The sequence below is a fragment of the Zosterops lateralis genome, assembly GCF_965231275.1.
Source record: "Zosterops lateralis genome assembly, chromosome: 5".
NCBI classification, from domain to species: Eukaryota; Metazoa; Chordata; class Aves; order Passeriformes; family Zosteropidae; genus Zosterops; species Zosterops lateralis.
The window spans coordinates 22,703,988-22,725,502 of record NC_139766.1 but is presented as its reverse complement, the minus strand read 5'-3'; positions in this window follow the sequence as shown (position 1 = coordinate 22,725,502).

The window sequence follows — 21,515 nt, the reverse complement described above, 5'->3', positions numbered from 1 at the left end:
GACAGGGCGGCCCCGCTTCCGTCTTGCCCCCCAGGGGCCGGGTCCGGGCCGGGTCGGGGCCCTGGCGGTGAGTGGGGGTTTAATAACATTTCCCTGGGGCGGTGAGTGCTGTCACAGCCCCCCGGGCAGTCCGGCCCCCGCCCCGCGGAGGAGGAGCGCCCCAGTAACAGCGGGAAAAGGGCGCTGGACACGGCCGCCTCCGCAGCGCCGCTGACGGGAGAAACGAGCGCTGTGTCACAAGTGTCACTTTCCGCGGCATTGGACTAAGAAGACTGAGATTCCTTTTTGTAGTCAAGTTAAATGAGAGATGCATGTGAACAACAGAAATTCTACACATCACTAGCAAGAATGTTAATGCACATCCTTCTGATATTCACTACTGATCAGTAAAAGAATTGTTCTGATAGCCTTATGGAAAAACTGTTAACATGAAACATCAGAGGAACCAAAGAATAAGAAAATCAGACAAAAATATGTTTTATGGCTGCTTTTCTAACAATCTCTTTTCTCTGTCGTTTTGGTAATGGTCATTTAACCCACCTCCTCTGGCCTCTGCACCTCTCTGGTTGAACACAAATTTGACCTCAGCTGCAGTATTAAAAAAACAACTGAATTTCACTCAGGTAAATAGACTGTGTTACTTCTGCCAGAATTAAAGAACATGTTAATCTGGCTTTGATTGAATAATTATTATACCTTACAGCATAGTATCTTTGAGCTGAACTGCCAAGCTGCTGCTCTGTGTAAACAGTTCCTATAACTTAGCTTGCATATTGACTGGAATCCCCTGATAAGCCCCTCCAGCCAGGTTGATTTCGTACAATTTTTTTGGACAAACATACACTCCAGAGAACACTGAACTCTCTTGCTTGCCCAACAAGATTTCTGGCATCAACTTCCCAAAGTACTAAGGGAAACAGCAGTCTGAGTGCTCTGGAGCTTCCGGACAAGGTGCTCTGGAGGTTTTCCCTACATTTTATCAGCCTCTGTCTGAAGCTGGGCTAGACCAGGTGATGCACATCTGCAGGGAGAGCCATAAAAAGTGATTGGAATTTCCCTGTTTGCCTCTGCAGTACAGGCCAAGGTAGAGGAAGATCCCTCAGAGTGGTACAGATGCAGAGTTTGTGCTGCAGGTGTTCTGAGGCTGCTGAGAAATGTGAGGTCACTGTGAAAGTGCCATAGAGGAGGAGCAGAGTAATTTGCCAGTGGTACCAAGTCCTGAATCTGAACGCTTTTAAGGGATATCCAATCCAGGTACTTTCCAACAGTGCCTCAATGGGACCAATCAGAGCATCCTTTTTTCCCCAAGTTTAGACAATGAGGCAAATGAGAAAGGGGCTGGCCTTTCACTCAACTTCTATATGCTGCTCAAATGCAGGAGAGAAGTAATCCCAGGAAAAAAGCAAAATTTGCTTATGTGAAGAATGATACAGTCACTACAACACTGACTTTGCGAAGCACCATAACAAAGTATTGCCACTGACTCAACTGAAGGAGGTGACACATTCATAGAACATGTTCTCTTTCTCTTGAATGCCTGAGGTTGTCGAGAAATCAAGCAGGTTTTCTTCAGGATGGACCAAACTGGTTATCAGGATCCATTACAGTGTAGACTCAGCTGTGTCACAGAAAAACTTTTTCAAAGTTCTTGTCAAATACCTTCTGGGACTGCTCTCAATAGAGTGGCCAGAACCATACAACTTGCAAAGTGCCACAGTCCTGAAAACTTCATGATCTAATGACACTAGAAGAGGCTGAAAACAAAAGAATAACAACTGCTGTAATCAACACAGTTTTTAATGAAAACAATACAGTGTAAATTATTTCAAAATACCACATAATAATTAGATCCTTCCTAGTGATTCTTTCAAAATTGAATTTCCAAGAAAGAATTCAAAACCCAACAGTATTTCATGAGAAGCCCTAGATATGGAGTTGGGGAAAAGTTGGTTGACTACATGTTAAAAATCAGATAAAAGCGAGACATAAAGGATTAAGTATTTTTTTTTTTTTTCCTTTTCTCTAGCTGTTGCCAAACCCAGCTGAAATTGACAAAATAAAAGTTAAAAAAATCCATTCAATAAACCAAGTAAATCTGCTGACTTTGTACTCTTTTTTGGAAACTTAAAATACTGTGCCTAATTTTATTTAATCTTCTTCAAAACAGGTGGAATCATTACTAAATTCAAATTAATGCTGGAATTTCAGAGTGGGTACCATGTTGGGTACCTAGAGCATCTCTCTCAACTTACACTTACTGAAGTGAAAAGTTTCAGATGAATATTGAATGTTATAACTTGGGTTCAGTGTGGCTGCAGCTGCACAGGCTTTTCACACCAAGTATGAACTAAATGGAATTTGTCTGTTAGCTGAGTTAGGCTTTAGCCAAAACACCACAGCACCAAGTTGGTTTATTTAACTTGCAGATAGGAAGAGCAACGAATGCATCAATGGTGCTCATCAATATCTTCAGTCGAGTTTTGAATTTTATGTTATCTACAACTATATGTTGTACAGAGGGATTTTACCAAAGTATATAAATACCTGATGGGAGAATGCAAATGGGATGGAGCCAGGCTCTTTTCAGTAGTGCTCACCAACAGGACAAGAAGCACAAACTGAAACAGAGGAGGTTCCAGGTGAACATTAGGAAGTACCTCTTCACTGTGACAGTGACTGAGCACTGACACAGGTTGTTTGAGGAGGTTTTGGAGTCTTCATCCTTGGAAATATGTAAAAGCCATCTGGATGTGGTTTTGGGCAAGAGGGTCTTGAGCAGGGAAGTTGACCTAATGACCTCCAGAGGTCTTCTTCAACCTCAACCATTCTGTGAATCTGAGCTGTTGATACATTCTGTAATACATGAGAAGTTGTATATTCTGGCAAGGAACCTAAATTTTTCTTTGCTGACTTCTGCAGTATTGTGATACAGCCGTAGAGGAAATCTGTGAAATGCTACAGAATGTCGCAACCAGTGATATTTTCTTGTTGTATGTACAGATATTACATTTAAACTCTTCCAACCAGTTCCCCCATTTTAGTGCATGATCATTCTCCCTTTGCAGCCAGCTGGGACATAACAATTGCTATTTGTGTTACATACAAAAATAAATGGACTAAGGATTATAGGATATTACTGATGACAAGTTAAAGTTAGCTTTAGGTTCTCAGAGCTTAGAGTGCATACTTGTCTTAGCTCCACTACTTAAAGCAGTCTAAATATTTAAAGGTATTTTATTAGTTTTCACTTTCATTGCTATCTTGAAATACTAGTAGGGGGCAGGAGAGAAACAAGCTTTGATTCCACAGCACAGATTTACTGGGAAGCTGTGTTGCACATTGCACATTTCAAAAAGCACATATAGCCCTCAGAAGAGGATGTTGTCTTAAATAAAGCACTGTTCTTGTAGTCTGATGAGAGGGGAGGGGGAAGCAGGGAAAGAAAAGGAAGGATGTGGAGGGTATTGTATTCCTGGCTTGAATTTTAGTATTTGTTCTCCAGTTTTATTGTCTGCCAGCTAACGCAAGGATGTGTCAGATTATTTTACATTTCCTCTTGGAATTTTTTTCTCTATTGTCTATTGTAAGCTTCTTGTTCACAAATGAAAGTCTTTTATAATTTCCACTGTTTGGCATAGACTCCTGATCTCTGGTAGTCAGGCAGATCTTGGATCCTGTGGCAGCAGAACTACTAAAACATGCTTTTTCTGTCTTGTTCTAGACTGCATTCAGTTTCTAGGTTCAAGGGTAAATTAACTTATGTTTATTCTACAGATAGGACAAAATCAGAGCTAATGTCAGTTCTTTCCAAGTATATTTTGGATTGCTGCCCTTCTCTTACATGTAAAGACCAAAAATACAAGCCAAAGTGAAAAATAAAATTAGTCTGACTGATGAGTACATGATCTTGAACTCACCCCTTTTGCAAATGATTCAAATTATCCTGTGAGAAAAAAAGAAACATTTGATGTTATGGTTTCATGGAATTCAAAAGTAATATGCACAGCTTATTTTGACCCAATTCCTTTATCAAAGAAGTGAGTAGGGTGCATTATTTTTATATATGTCCTTCAGTCTGATTGTGATTAAACTTTATTCCCTCCCTAGGTAATTTTCTAGATAGCCAGATAGAATTACCAGGCCTACAACTTGATTTGAATAACACTGCTGTCTGTCAGAGAAATGGGGTTGAGAGGGATTCCCTAATTTAAGGAAAGCTTTCCTTAACCAGGATTATTTATCCAGAGTAGAAGTAAAAACATCTAAATTGGTTGCAGCATAAATATACTGGATAGATACTTGCCTTAACAACAGTAACTTATGAGGAACATAAGTTTGTTATGAAAACATAACAAGTTTCCCAAAAATGTTAAGCTTCTAAATCCAACTTTAGACTTCTAAGTAAGCTGTTTCTCAAAAGTGCTGAACCTGCAGCAGTTCCCATTGAATGCTCAGGCTTGTAAATGCACGGCTGAGAGGCACGAGGGCAATATCAAAAGGGAAAGGCGGTTGCTTAAAAAAAAACTGGCACAGTATGCTTTTATAATATACAGATAGACTCCACAGTTTACACCACTAAAGTTAAAATATTTGTTTTACAGACAGCAAAACTGAGCTTATATGTAAAACATTTATCCTATTGCTGAAGGAAATAGTATCTAAAATTTGTAAAGTTAGTAGTAGCACATTTTTGTTAGAAAGAAGGTAATACTAAATGCCCTCCCTTGTTTTTGCTGAATTAAAAAAAAAAAAAATCTGCAAGTAAGGAACTGACTTAAAAGATGTAGCATGTTATTAATGCAGATTTTTTTACTCTTGGTAGAGGAGATAAGCATATCCTACCGAAACAATACAAGAACTAAATAAAAGGCTGTACTGAGAAATTTGTACACAGTAGGTCTTAAAATGGCTTCAAAAAACTTGGACATTGCACTACAGTATATCTTTGAAATAGCTTCATTTTTAGTCTCCACAAAGTTTTAATTAAGATAAAGCAGAATAGTTAAAACCCCCCAAAGCCCAAGTTCTTCCCAAGCTAGTTCAGGCTTCATGCAATGATTTAATGGCACAGGCTGCCCTCTCGCGGTCACAGCAGGAATAGCTACCGAGGTCATCTGCTGCTCCGAGTTGCGCTGGAGCCGCGTCCACGAGTTCCTCCTTACAAAAATTCCCCGTGTTTCTGCCAGACAATAATTGTTTGATAATGTAATGTAAGTCTTCCTGTAATTTGGGGCTGGAGCTTCCTCTCCTTGTCTTTAAATTTAGACAATCGAAAACGAATGTCAGTGAATAAAAAATATCTGCACCCTTTCTTACATTGCTTCAATATTTCTTTTTCCAGAGTGTTCCAATATCAAAAAATGAAAATAAATACTGAGAACATAACAGGAGTGCTATGCATCGAGAAAACTAGCATCTTTCCCATACATAATTTTGCATAAAACTTTAAGTTGCATTCAACTACATTTTACTTTCTGAAGTCTTATTGTTAATATATAGAAAACTTAAGTAAATTATCATAGTAATACATGTTAGTAAAGACGGTGAAACTTCACTACGAGCCTAAGGGGTTTGTTTTCTTTCTATGTTCCCTGACCAAACTGTTGAAAGGAATTAATGTTGCTACCTCTGAGAACAATTTGCTTCTGTAACCATTCCTGTATTAAATTTTTCTGGTGTCATGTGCTTGCTTGGAAAATGCAAATATTACTCTAGGCATTTGGCTTGATGCCCTCACAGCTTTAGAAATTGTTTTGAGATTGGCTTTCTGATTAGCATAATTATGCTCATTTTTATTCTTAGTTTACTTGCCAAATACTCAGACTCAAAGTTACTTCCTGCTTGTGCATACTTTATCGGTGATAGTTTAGTCATAAGATGCTGGTTGTTCATGGCAAGATGGCAATGATACATGATTAAAAGAAGTAGTAGTGTAATGCCCTGCAATTCTACCCCATCTTCTGAAATCAAAATGCACTGAAAAGGCTTGAACATTTGATTTCAAATAGTTTCTTTCTTACAATAATAACGGCTTCATAACACTACCAGGAGTAATCATCTCTTTGCAAACAAACAATTACTAATATTTGCCCCCTCCAGCACAATTGCCTGATACCAGTAACAGACTGTGTCCAGGGATGTATGAGCACCTTATAATTAGAGCTATATTAGGAATTGATAGTTCATAGTGTAATGCTTTGGATCATATGGTAAACAAACCTTAAAAAAAGAGATGTTTAAAAAAAAGTGTACAAAAGATTTACTCTTGAGGAAGGAAAACACTCAATATGCAGAAAGGTTCTTGCAGATGGAGATGGATATCACACATAGTTGATATTTATCTATAAGTAAAATTTAAAGCTTTCATTAATCCCAGATGACCCAAGCCATCTCTACTTGAGAAGGCATTTATTGCCACTTTGGTAGTCAGCCAAGAGGCCAGGATGGCTTGGTGGCATGGCAGCCTGTTCATTCACCACCATGGAAGAGCCCAGATCTGGTGACTTGTAGACAGACTGCCAGTCCCACTCAAACCCTCTTGGGTGAATGACCTCTGGGTATTGTGCACCAATGACAAGAGAGCCAACAGAATTTCTGTAAATGCCAGCTAGTGGAAGGACTATACTGAGTGATAAAGCTGTAACATACATTCTGAACCACGGTATTTCAGTACTCTAGTGTTGCTGATGTTGGAGAAAGGCACACAATAGAACACACCAAAGGTCATGGGACAACAGCTGAAGTTTATTTTTGGGCGCTGTGCTGGTTTTCCATGGAAGTGATTTTTCCAAGAAAGTCATAGCAAAACCAATCAATGACTAGGTTTGAATATTGACATCTGGTGAAGCCACTAGAAAGGTGACACACTTCTGTGAACACACAAGTTCAAACCAGAGACATCCCGGGAGAAGTTCTCTTCTGTTCCGGCCTGGGAAGAGGGAACAGGCGGGCCCAGCTCCCTCCTGGCCATGGGGGCCGGGCTGGCCTTCCCGGGCAGCCCCCCGGGCCCTGGGCCGGGGCAGGCCCGGTGATGCTGGGCAGGGGGAGGGGGAGGGGAGGAGAGAGAGCCCATCCCGGCTGGATGGGGCCTCCAGCGGCTGTGACACCCTGTCCAATGCCGCCCTGCACCCGCCATGGCAGCCCCCGGAGGCCTGGCAGGGCCGGACCAGCCCTCCCAGCGGCTGCCGGGCAGAGGACGAGGGGAAGGCCCGGCCGCGGGCACGCTGCTGTGAGATCCGAGCCATGCCCAGCCCCAGAGTGCTCCAGCCACCGCCACCAAGAGCCCTTGCCGAGGGGGGGCCCGGCTGAGTGTGAGATCGCGCAGCTGAGGCCATGGGCAGCCCTGCAGAGGCCCGCAGCTGAACCGCTTTCGGCCACTGCCCCGGAAAGAACATCGTGACCCTCTGCAGACCTGGGAGAAGTTTAACTCTTTCCTCGCACAAATGAAACTTGCAAAACACTAATCCTCTCTCTGAGTGAGAGAAAGGGCAGATTGGGGACATGTAGAGAGACAATATGAAGGCATCAAAGTCAGTGAAGGAAGAGGTGGGTCCTAGATGGAAGGAGAATGAGAAGATGCCTAGTCCTAGGCTGAAAGTCTTTGGTAAAGCCGTGGTAATGCACTGTAATATACTAGAATGTAGTGGTGTGTTTTTGGTTTTATCAGTTTTATGTATGTATTTGTTCCTTGTTTTATATTGTTTTTTATAAGTTGTAATGGTTTGCCCCATGTCACCCATGTTCAACCCTTCTTGCTTTTACCCCAACCCCAGTTATATGTCAGTCATAAGTTATCCAGCCCCTGGGTCTTGTCTGTCACTTTGGGGTCTCTCCCAAAAGTCGAAAGTGAAGGCCTCGAGTGATGGACAAGGCTTTGGCTGTCTCCTCACCCAAGTTACTGATTTGTTGTAATATGCAGAGCCATACCCACATGATCCCTGATTTGTCCTCCGTTAAACCCAGCCCTGAGTTCCTCCCCCCAATAAAAGATGTTGCTTTTGATGGTTTCCTGCTTTTTCCCACTGCTTCTGCTAAGGGGTCACTTCTGCTGAGGGGTGTCTGCTGAGGCAGATACCCTGAACTGAGGTTATCCCCACTGGAGGACGAATAAAGCCAGCAGTTAACCCTGAGCAGACTCTCTCCTTCCTTCCTGCTGTCGTTGCTTGACTTCTTTGGGCAAACCAGAACCCAAGGGATCGGTGACGTTCATCCTGCTACCAAGCCCTTTACTGTCGCGGTGCCAGGGCTGCCGAGGCAGAGAGACACTGACACTTCTACACTAGAATATCCCTTTAAGTCGTGGATATATGTATTGAGGAGATGAAAAGTGTTCAGATTGCAGATAAAAGCAAAGGTATTTATGGTTGACTAAGTAAATATTGAAATAGCTGTGATTTTATGAGAAGAACAGAGAGACAGAGATATGATGAAGATTTGCCCCCAGAAAAATATCTCTGTTCCTAGAGATGAAGAAAACCTTTGCTTTTGAACCAGTTATCTTTAAAATGGTACCCTATCAGTTTACATGGCCCATCATGCAGCTGTGGGAAGGCTGCCTGATGCGGGAGGGACTTCACAAATGCAGATTCTCAGGCATCTGCTTTTGTGAGAAAAGCCAAAAGAGAACTGTCTTGTGAGAAGTTTCCATGGCAGACCAAAAGAGACTTCTCTCTCTAAATGAACTGATGAAAGACTATGTTATAGGTGGTAAACAGACTTTGAGTTCCAAGTTTTGTCTTTATACATTGTCCGTAAGAAGGGAAAAGAAAGTTGTGGGGGAGGGGAAGTGTTGTAAAAGTTTTTTTCTGAGTCTTATTAATTTTTTCTCTGTTGTAGTTTTGTTAATAAACCTGTTTTTATACCCTTTTAACTTTTGAGCCTGCTTTGTTTTTCTCCTAATCCTATCTCACAGAAGAAAAAGAGGGCACTTTTTGGGCACTCAAACTACTACACTAATTTTAGGAAACAGAAATTGGTAAACCTGAAACCACCTCAGGTGCCCTTTTATAGGGGCTTCAAATTTCCCGTGCTTCCCCAACACCTGATTGGTTGGGCTCTTACCTCTGCCCAGCTCACTGGCCGATGATATGTCTGCATTCCTGACTGAATGGGATTGGCTGGGATCCCCTGCTTGAGTTCGAATCCAACCTATCATTGTCTTACCCCAGGACTTGTTTACTTCTATTCTCTAACGAACCAGGCTAGTCCAGCTGGGGGTCTGTTATGGCAAATTTATGTGTGCAGCTTACAGACCAGCTGTAGCTGTCACACTCTAGCATTACTTTATTAGTATATATGCCTCTGTATTGAATTACAATATCATTGTAGAGGAAACTGTACAATTTCCTCTGTAGATGTAAATATTTGCTGGAACAAAGTCTTCCTGAGAAAAACACCATTAAAGAATTCTCAAACAATTCAGTGTCAATAAGATAATACTTTTCTATAAAGAGTTGCTATAAAGCAATAATCTATCTTATAAATTAAAAGATTAATAAATATGAAGTTAACTGGAAGAATAAATCTCATATATAGCTAATACATATTGACTCATTGCCACTTTGGGCAAGCATGCTGTGCAGACACAATCGTTTACATTTTTCTGTAAGATCTTTGTGTGCACCTTTTTCATACTACTGACACAGTAATGTGTGAGCTCAGCCACATGCCAGATAAAATGTCAGCAAGATGACTTATTGAATGCACTAACTTATTAGTTGAAAAAATTAAACAGTACTCAGCTCAAGCTTAATAACAAAAGCTCATAAATACACAGATACATGTCACTCAGTTTCCTATGCTACAAATTTTGAATCATGAAGTAGCTAAGTTTTCATAGCATATCTCCAAATGTGTGGGACATACATTCTGGGAGCACACATGCTCTTATTTACCTCCCTGCCCCTCGTATCATACCAGGAACTTTTACTAATGTTAGTAGCATTTTATACAGCAAATAACAGCAAACTTATACAGCACTAGAAGTGTTATACATAGCAACCTAACAGAAAAAAGATTGTGTGTTTTGCTGTCTTTAGAAATTAGGTTTGCAATCTTCTAAACAAGAAGCCTAAGGAACAGAAATTCATCAAGTGTTGTTGAATATGTAAACATCACTTCTAGCCATGTGTGCAAGGGTACATATTGTTTGAGGCTGTTCAGATAGTCAGTTCCCTTGTCCCATAGACTGTTTGGTCTGGATGAACAGCTATGGGCTGCTCTCAATCACCTCAGCTGTCAGTCACCTCATAGACAGAAATGTATTTAAGGGCAAACTTGCTTATTTGTACAGAAGGAAAGTTACACTACACCCCTGCCCCCCGCCTCAATTAAGTAACATAATTAGACATTGGATAGCAGCAGCTGTTCTAACTACAGCATGTCCAATGCATCACTTTTGTTCCCAACTATTTCTTCCTTCCCTAGAGAGCTGCATTTTCTGATTTATTATGCTGCCTGTTATCTCTTAAAGTCAATATATTTAAAAATAGCGCTTCAAAAGGGATCCTGATTCTGAGGTAAAGCCCTCCCTCATGTTGCTCACTTTCATCCAGAAGTCTAAATATTAGCAGATCTGATGTGCGTTATGTCTCTTTATTATGTCTGAGGATGCTTCTTGCTGAGACTTCCCTCTGTGCTACTCTGCCAGAAGCAGAAGTTCACACCTAAGCATTCTTTAGGGCATAGTTTTAGCAAAAACATATTGTAACTACTAGTATTATAATTTACTCACTTCTTTCCATTTTTTTATGTTATTTTATTTTAAACAGCAAACTGCACTCTGCCTCTCCCCTTTCCCAAGAAAGACATTTTGGTACAGTGGCAATATAAAGATGCTACCTTGTTACTGACAATAAAGATAACACACCTTCGGGCTATACAGGGGACTGAAGAGGTAAAATATAATCACTGGTGAGAATAAAGGTATTGCAATTTTTCTTAAAGTGATGTAGTACAGGACAAACAGTAAGCATAAAGGAGGATAGTAAGTTTGCAGCACAGCTAACATTTTGTAATAATCTAGACAGATAGATCATAAAGATTCATCACAATGTACAAGTTTCATCCAGTACTCCAGGTCCAGAGTTTTGACTTCCAGGACTTCTGAGCAATTTTAAATTTTAGTATAATATTGTAAGTTATCATATTTCTCATTCGTTATGCTTTTGTGTACTGAAGAAAAGAATCATGTAACATTTTTTGAACATGTATCTCTGGAATAAAGGTGGAGATTTTTCTTGATTGGTTAAGATTTACATTGAAAACAAAGTCCAGTCTTACATTAGCTGAGAGCCGTCACACTTCTGAAGATACCTGAAATATCTTTATTTTGTTGCCTATTAATGGCAGCAAAAGTGCAATTAATGCTCTAGACAAGCTAATTTAAAGTGGCAGCTCTTGGCTTAGAAGATTATTCTGATGTGAAGGTGATACAAACACAGAAGATAGCAAAGTACATGTATATCAAGTCCTGTGAGAATTGCAATGACAACTGAGTTTGCAGGGTAATGGATAAAAGAGAGGCTTCCAAACAAAAGGCCTTCTTTCGTCCGTGACTCAGAAGTGATCTGAAATTAAATCTTCCCTGATGTTGCCTATGCTTCCAGGAAATTAAAGTTAACTAGCTAAATTCTAGTGAAGTAACTTATTTATCTGGCAGAGGCTCCCAAGGGAAACAATAAGCCATGTTTTGCATTTCGCATTTACTGTAAGACTTTGGAGCTATTTAGGATCCTCCCGTGTTGTTGTGATGGCTTAGAGGCTCTCAGCAGGTCAGCCAGCACTGAAGCACCAAATGCAATGTCAACATCCTTGTTAAACACATGGAGAACTGTTAACTGTCAAATAAAAGAGAATATATTGACTATAAAACAAACTACCAAACAAATAAACCCTTCTGCATCATTATTTGGAATATTTCCAGTTATAGACATTTGACCAGACAGACTGACATAAACCTACAAAAGTCAGAAAATGGAAAAAGAGGTTGGGAGAAAGTGAGGACTGAATGACACAAAATCCCAGATGTCAGCAGGACAGTTCTCCACAGAATTATTTACTATACATGGGTTTTTGGTTATTCATCCACTAGAAATATTACAGCCCTCAGAAGACAGAAACAACCAGCAATATAAGCTTTACTTATTTGTAAAACAGGGGAGGGATAACTCAGCAATGCACAAAGGAGATGTAATCCCTCTTCCCACCATATCCACCATCCTAAATTAACCTGAAAATACTACTATCTTGCACTTGAAAAGTCTTGTAAGCAGCTGTGTGACAGGCAAAGATCACATGTCAATGTTTCCTTCAGATGATCAAACCACAAGCTCTTGGTGTGACTATATTGGAGCTGGTAACCTTTGCACCTGTTAAAATAGATCTGTGCTCCTATTTTAAGGTGCAGACCTCCTTGCCCTGCAATGCTCAGCTGAACTGATCTAGATACCAAGCCTTATTTATGCACTGTTTAACTCCAGAAGCAGCTGTGGATTTTGTGACTAGAAAGCAGATCATTTAGATGTCCTCTAAAAGAGTCAAAGCTTTAGCTGACCCTTTCAAAAGTCACAAAGCTAAACCAGTTGGGGATTTAATGAAGAGACAAGCATGCAATCTGCATGTTCCCTCCTTTGCTGAAGCAGAATATTGTGTTTCAGAACTCCCCTGATTTCACTCAATCACTCCCAAGTTTTGTTCTCATCCATTCTCATGGGTGCCCTCAAACACACTGTAATGTTGTTTTCATACCAGCTTTAGCAATGATGACACTGACAATGTGCTGGTTAATTAGCTTTTGCTCCCCTTCCTATTCTCATCACACCTCTGTTTTTTTTCCATCCCTATCATGGGTCCCACATGATCAGTAAAAATTATCGGTATAATTTGTCTCCTAAGAGCAAACTGTTACTCAGACTACTGCATATTCTTCTGTTAGACTTCTGCTGCTTTTCAATTATAAATTGCATGAAAGGCAGAGTAAAAAGTTGCACTATGTTTAACCACAAATGTGAATCTGTGGCAAATGCCAAACCACTAACATCTCCTCATCCGATACAGCAGTTACTCTGAGCTGTCCAAGGGGTTGCTCTTCCTCCTGCATCCTTCTGACAACCATTCTGGCAGAAAGGCAGAAGGAACAGCTGAGAGGGAAGCAGCATGAAGTACCTACACTAAGTGGAGAGACCGTCAGTATGTGATGGTTTTTTCTCTCAGTGGAACTTTCAATACTATTTGAGTTGGATTTGTGTTTGGACAAAGGGTATTCTAAAGGGGAAGAAGATCCTCTTGCCAGAGTTCCTTGTAGTAGAGGATTAAGTGAAGGATCTGACTTTATACAGCAGCACCGTTTTGATCTGGGTTGCACTCTGTTGTTAGTGGTGTAGGGACAAACACCATTGGAAAAAAACCCCTTTCATTTCTTTCAGTCAAAATATTTTGAACTCAAGGAATGTGAAAATACTCATCAAGACCTTACCTTTATCAGAGGACCTCAACAGCAGAGACAAGGTTACATCTTATAAACATCAGGTGGAATTCCTGATTATGGCTACTATTTGTACTGTGCTATCACACCAGAAGCAAATATTTGGAGATACAAAGCCTTTTGTTGACTTAATAGTCTGGAGTGATGCTATAGAATAATTCAGGTGTTTACTTGAGGAGGTTCAATAAAGGTCAAATGAATCCTTAGGAAAAAAATCTCTTGTACAGTATACTGCTTATATATTCCCTGTGAAGAGATTGAATAACCTTTTTAACTAACATCATTCTGGTTGAAAATATCTCTTTATAATATATTATACATTATCCATATGATAGAGATATATATCATATAGGTAATATAGAGAGATGTGTTGTCTCAAGCTAGGCTCTAATATAACTTTAGGCAATGACTCTCCTGAGGAAGTCTGGGTTACACACTACTCCTGGAACAATGATTATTAAGGTCATGATTATTGCAGGTTAGTGTTTGGTGTACATAGTGATTCATACAAAAAATATCCTTCATAGGGCTGTCCTCATCTTAATGTATTAATATTATTTGTCTTATTCTGAGATAATGCTTTGCAAACCTAGGCTGGTTATAATGCAGATATAAAGCATTATCTGCATTATAACCAGCAAACCTAGGCTGGTTATAAATGCAGTTTTCATTCCTGCCCCCATTTCCATTAGAAAATACTCTGGTAGGAAGAAACTGATTTGTTTATATCCTATATATATATATATATATAAAAATATATATATATACACACACACACATAGGGTTTTTTCCTGAAAATATCAAGCAAAAACACTTTATAGGAAACATTTAACTTAGCATAAAGTTAAATATTTTATTGAAAATGTTAGTAAGGAAAAATAGATGACAAACTACAAAGGAGTTTCTTACCTTCTTTCCCAGTAGTCCAGCATTTGCTATGTTCTCCCAGAATACTGAAACTACGTATTGTCTGGTTGTATAAAGCAGGACAGCATCCACAGCTGAGAAAAGCTCAGCTTTCACAACCCTTTGATTAAGATTCTGTTTAGTAAAGCAGGACCTATGGACTTAAGTCCTTTTAGTTCCAAAAGGAAATCAAACAACTTACGAACATCTGAAAAGAAGGCTAACCTGTCTCCTCCCTCTGCAAACATGGGAGCCTATTCCTACCTCCTGCAGAATGTTTTTCCTGTTATTATACTGCAACAAGTTTGACTGCATTTAGTCTACAGTTTGGGAATATCTGAAATCATATATTTTAATCAATTTACTATTTACTCTTGCCCTCCCCTCCCATCACCCTAGGCAAGAAAACCTAACTTGCTAAGACTTGATATGTATGGGCACATCCTAACGAAAATAATCTATTCATCTACAAGATGACTTTAATATTAATTAAATTATCATACACACCTATTAAAATCCTGTGAAAGATATTTGTCTCAAATCCTACAGCAAGAGTAGGCGATACAGCACGGTAACCAGGACAATTAACCAGACCATATGCTCCACACAAAACATGGAAGATTAGCAGCTCCTTTATCTCCTATTGTTTGAGAACTCAACCAGCTCGTTTCTTTTTTAAAAAAGCACACTGCCTTCTGATAACAAAATTATTGTTTAAGAGCAGTTTGTATTGAAGCTAACTGCTTTGTAGGTAGCTTGCAGCTTTTGAAAGTATGACACTAAAGATAGGTGAACTCTAAAATAATATTAATTTAACCAGGGCAGGACCAGATTTGTGAGAGATGTTCAGTAAGAAACACCGGGATTGTTTCTAATTGCCAGATGATCTTTTTTTAAAACACAGTGCTGGAGTCCATTTTGCTTGTGGAGCCTTATTCTTCTCCCCAGAATGGCTCTCAGTATTCCTGCTGGCCTTTGGCACTACTTTGTTTCCTTATTATAGTTTTTTTTCTCAGTGAAAACTCTTATCAATTAAAAGTAAACAAATTAGAAGATTAATCTGTAGATAATACATTCATTGGAAAACTGGGACTTCTCAGAATTATGTATGTTACCTTTTTAAAGCTGTCCCAAACACTCACTGTTAATTAGCTGTTAAAGCAAAAAATATTCTGATGTAATCATACTTGAGATCTCAGCTTTGTCCTTAAATGAAAAATAAAAATCTGTCCAAATCTTGTAAGTTCTCACATCAGGAGTTATTATTTCCTGATCAGCTTTAAGAAGCTTCTCCTTTCATTAACTTTTCCCTAGACTCTCATCCACCTGCCTCTCCTGCTTCCATCTATCTCTTGATTCCCTCTCAGGGTTCAGAAGTGAACAAACTCCTGAATCAACTGTGCTTCAGATCCACATTCTCAGGTTTATCCAACAAAGTCTGGTCAGTACAATGAAAACACTGTGGTGAGAAATCAGCGATGATTTCACTATCTCTTCTCATATCAGTTCTTGTGAATAAACTATTTTCTGTCTTTCAGAGAAAAAGAGCTACTGGAAGATGCTACCTTGGTATGAAGATTACTGTACCATTAGGCTCAGAGAAGGCAAGATAAGAAGCAGCAGAAATACCTAATTTATTTTAGGAAATCCCCAAATAGTACTTAGCATATTACATTTAATAAGCATCCATACAGCCATGTCCACTTTTTACCTTACTGAATTCAAGCTTTTATATCTTTCTACAATTTGTGTACAACTGCTTTTAAGTATTCTCTGTCTCTAAACAATTGATAACCTGACCTACCAGGGATTAGCCATATAAATAGAAACACTGTTGTGAAAACAGTAAACTGGAATTCAAATCAAATAGTTTCCCTCTCCCTACAGCTTTTCAGTCAGTTTATGGCTTCTTACCTACAGAGTTTCACATCAAAAGCAGTGGAAATAAACAGGTCTAACAAGATTTGAGGTTTATCTTGATAGATCTGTTCTTCACTGAGATTTAAACCAAACTCCTTGCATGCAAAATTGGTGAGTCATATTTGCATAAAGCAGAGTGTGCTTCTGAAATCTCAGAGGAAATAAAGGCTGTCCTTACTAAGACTTTAAATTGTAATTTAGTGATTACATACTTGGCTCTAGGCTTTTACCTACATTATGTATGCTTAAAGATTAAACCTTGTAGCTAATAGTTCAGTCAACCAATGTGAGAAGTTTAATCATACCAGGCTAACATCACTTTCCTGACCTTCATTCTCTGCAAATGTATCAGGAATTGTCACTGCAGTAGTGTGTCTTATTTTACTGTAATAGTTTCAGCCACAGTGTTATTTTCAAGGAATGAACTATTCCACCTGCACAGCCAACAAGCTCAAATTAAAGCAAAGCTTGTTATGAGCAAGTGAGCCTCCAACCTAATAACTGAAGCACTTAAGTTACTCTGCTAGAGGTCTCTCGGAGGTCTAAATCCCCCCCTTTTTTTTTTTCTCCCAGTTCGTAATTCCTAGAAGTAGATTCTAAATTTTCTGGAGAATACTACTTCAGTGATGAAGAACTAGAAAGAAGGTTCTGAACTGAGGATTGAGAAAGTGGCTAAGCAGTGTAGAGCTAAATGTAAATGCTGCTGACAGACTAGGACCATAAATCTTGAGATGGGAAGGCCAAAGAGATGTATTTATGCCATATCTCCTTGCTAGTTTACTGTCATTGCATTCTCCCAGCCAGGTCTTTGTTATGAGTCCAGTCAGCAGGTTATTTAATAAAGCTGGATGTAGCATAATCTGCACAAGTTACTGCTATTTGGCTACCTTTTTCACTCTTATGTCAGACCCAGTATGGAAAAATAATCAAAATGCAATTGGTTTAACATTAGCATTTTATACATTAAAAAAAAACACCTCCCAGACAAACAGTTTCATGAAATCATAAGGGAGCAAAAGCAGTGCAAAGCTAATTTTTAAAGAGTCCATAGTAAGCATATTTGCCATGACTAATCATTTCTTATAATGATTTAACTGCTGTCTCTCATAAGGTGCTAGAGACAGCTGGAGACAGAGGAGTTCTTTATAAGGTTTGATCTATAAAAAAGCAAGAAAAGGCTGCCAAGCAGCCCATTTTTTAGGAAAGAGCAAATCTCTTTGTTGCATTTAGATAGAGTCACTCCAGAATTATTACATGGAAACTTAATTAATATTTATATTTTACAAAATGCTTTGTTACTCTCCTTTTCAAATAAATTTGCTATCTTTTTGCAGAATAGACAGTTTGTTATTGATCAAATTTCAGAAGCTAAGGAGATTTACTTCAAATTTTATTTGAAGTTTTGAACATTAAAAATAATTTAACTTGAAATTCAACTTTCAGTTATTCTGTTTTCCTTAACAGGAACCAGGATAGAGAGAAGTGAAGGAAAATAAATATCTTCAAACTGGCTAGATAAAACAAATCAATAGGATTTGGTAAATTAGAATATCCAAGATTTTTAATTTGTACTGATCCTTTTACTAGCTCTGGTAAGTGGAAAACGTGTAATGCAACACACACTGCCAGTCTGCCCTGGGCAGAAGATGGGGAGTACAGCCTAGAGATGTTTATAAAAGCCTTAAAGCTCTAGTTGAAAGCTCTAGAGGCTTCATCTGCAGCTGCAAACTGCTTTTGGATGTAGGGAGTGACTCCACTCAGAAGTACTTTCTGCCATGCTTTACACAGCCACAAAGTCACTGAAGAACCAAGAAATGGTTCCAGGTTTCCCCAAGTCTCCATGCATCCCTCCTATTTCCCTCTTAGCTGAAATACTAAAGCAGTCTTCCCCAGTTACTTTCTTACTTCCATTTCTGAATGTTGCCAACATTATTAGGAGTTGAATCAAAATATTAATAGAATACTTCCAGATTTCCTTTTGTATGTGCACTTACTGATTTAGGCATGCAGAGTTGTAAAAGTACTCTTTGTAATAAGGCCACAAGGCCACTAATGAAGCCAATGCCTCCATCAGATTAACTCTGGATTTTGGCTTCATTATTGTAGACTTTTGCTTCACTTCTAATTTACTTAAGCATCACAATATAAAATATTAATATAGTATTTACAAGCTAATTTTCACTTGCTAACTATTGTGTGATGGATTCCTTAATAAATGTGCCAGGAAAAAGCTGTCATTCTGTAGGGACTGGATCCACCTTGTGCTACTTCAGTTTCTGCCTCTGTCCCACCACAAGCAAGCCACTGTGCACATTGTTTATTCATAATATGGTTCTCCACAAAACCACTAGTCATCTTTCACAACTCCTTTCAGATCTTATAGTTCCAACCCCCCTGCCATTGGCAGGGAACACACACCTTCCACTAGACCAGGTTGCCTATTAGCAATACCTTTCAGCAATGCTTTTCATTTTCATCATCAGAAACAGCTGCTTACTGGGAAAAGTGGAAAGAACAAATTAGGAATCTAGCTTTTAGTTAGTTTGCTGGGAGTGTTCCTTACAACTTTTCCATCACTACTGGTTTGATAATATAGCTTTGAGTCAGAAATACCAAGTATTTCCAAGTGCTGTGATTTAATTCCACTAGGCAGCTAAGCACCACACAGCCAATTCTGGAACACCAACGTCGGTTATACTGTCTGGGTCTAAGGATTTTTACTTTTAATGCATAATTTTCCATAAACAAATACACAAGGTGTAAAGTTACCACTGTCAGGTAAGTTACCACCCCCAAGAAGTGCTTCTTTGATGTATATAGGTGTTTTAAATACTGCTGGCATTTGGATGCAGCTTTAAAACATTTTGAAAGTATTTTTGCCTTGAATATATAGATAATAGATACAAAGAATGCTTGAAAAAGGATGCTTAGAAAACAGAGACAGTCTTAACTGTGATTCTAGTAATAAAACTGAGCAATTAAGTTATGTGGGAATATGTATAATTTGATTTTCAAAGGGAATTTCAATTATTCACATTTTAATAGCAGTAGCATTGATTAGTTTTACACTGAGGTATTTGTGCATGCTTGAAGCAGATGGATTTTAATATGTAATTACATATATATGTAATTAATTATGAAATTAGCATCCTGCTAGTTCACTATAAAGTATCTTAAGTCACATAAAAGGACTTGATGACATGAGATTTCCAGTGTCACTTTCTTTGTTTTGATGTTTAAGGCCACACTACTTAAGATGTGCAAACAGTGGCTCCTGTCTTCTACTTACCTCTGCCAATGTTTATTCTTTCTGTGACTTTTACAAATGAGGACAGTTAGTTGTCTGGTTTGTTCAGGCATTATTACCAGTAAAAATGAAATCCCGAAAATATCTTCCAATAAAGAAAGTTAACACTGGAAATTAGTTTGCAGATGAAGTTTCAAGAATTAGTATTGGGTAGAGCCAAATACTATTTAAAGAAAATTACTTTGCAATAAAAAACCCTGCTTGCATTTTCCCCAACTGAATGCATTTTCTAGTAATAGGAACAAACCAAAGAGACATTCTAGAAATCATGAGGAAATAACTGACATAGATTAGGCCAATTAAACCTCTTTGAAACTTAGTTTTGAGACTGTTAAAGAAACTTAGTAATGTTTTAAGTGAGATTTATTATTTTTCATAAAAGCTGACAGGTGGTTTCACAGATCTTCTAGTGGCAAAGCTAATTTGATAGTTTCCCCATGCCCAGGGGTGTTTGTTCCAGTGGATGAAAAAGGGCAGGAAGCGACTGCGTCAGAAATTGTGTCAATTCCCTGCTTGTAAACCCTGATTAGTTCTCTAATCTTAAAAGGAAATAATAATAATAAAAAAACACCAAAAAACAAAAACCCAAAGTCCCCACAGTCTTCCTTTCTGAAGTCAGAGGGAGATTGAGTTAAAGCCTACCTCTGGAGAGCTCGTTTCATGGAGGCAGACATGGTTCAGTAATCCTGCTGCATTTTGCCATTTCCTTTGAGTTAGGATCTGCAGTGCTGCACTTTACCCAAAAGAAAAGGGAGACTGTATCTCTCTCCAAGTCTGTCACCTTTGTGACACTGGGAACAGTTGACAGAGAATCACACCCTCAAAAAACAAGAAAATAAAGATTTAAGACACAGAGCAGAGGCAACTCAGGTGAGCAGCAGTACTTTCTGCAGAAAAACAGAGAGGAAGAAATAATTGTTTTTAAAAGTGTGAAGAACCCTGTGTCCTGCTGCTTGACTTCCTATTTTGTTGAAAAGGACAGTTCTGCTAGTTCCTCATCAGTTTGGTTAATAAACAGATATGTCTCACACCAAGTACTAAAGAAACATCTGAGTTTTCATGTTCTTGGTTATCTAATTGACTGAGAAGAGGTATTTCCAACTATAAACATCTCAGATACTGAATCACTCTAATCTTTTAATACTCGTATCTCTGAAAAAAAATAATTGCATAAAAAATAGTGGCTACAGTTAGTACCATGAATAGAACTGACAGTCAAGGACAGAGGAAAAGGGTTAAAACTTTCGTTATTTCCGGAGCACTTCTTTTTTGTCTATTGCAAAAATGGTATTGATGTACTATTTTTGAGAACATAACACTTTTTTTTTTTTTTTTTTTTTTTTTTTTTTACTAGAAAAGTAGACTGGGAGGTAATGAGGGAGGAGATATCAATTGGGGTGATTGTCCCAAACAGGGAGCTGGCAGTCTGGTATTCTGAATCTACCAGTGGATGGGTCTAGTTAGTAGTTAGGGGCTGATAAGGGTATTTCTGGACACAGTGTTGTTACCAGATGAAAAAACTCATTCAAAAATCTATCTGTCTTTATAATGATTGCAATATTGTACCTTAAATGAGTGGTGTTTACCTCAGGTATTCAAAATCAGCAATAGCAAGTACATAAATTATTTAGATTAGAATAATTTATAGTATTGTATTTGAAGTACTGGGAATCTATAGTTGCCTATGTCTTGGTACAAGAATAAGTCTTTGGTTTCATGCCATGTCAGTGGGAAAGTCCAGCTGTGGTTGCTGAGATATAAAGTGGGCAAAGCTCTAAGCATGGGGGTTAGTTTACCAAAGTATAAAACTAAGCTGGAGTTTAGCAGTGAATATTTAAGGAATAAAGCATGAATTTGAGGCCTAGTGCATGGGAAGAGGTAACAGAATGAGTGGAAGCA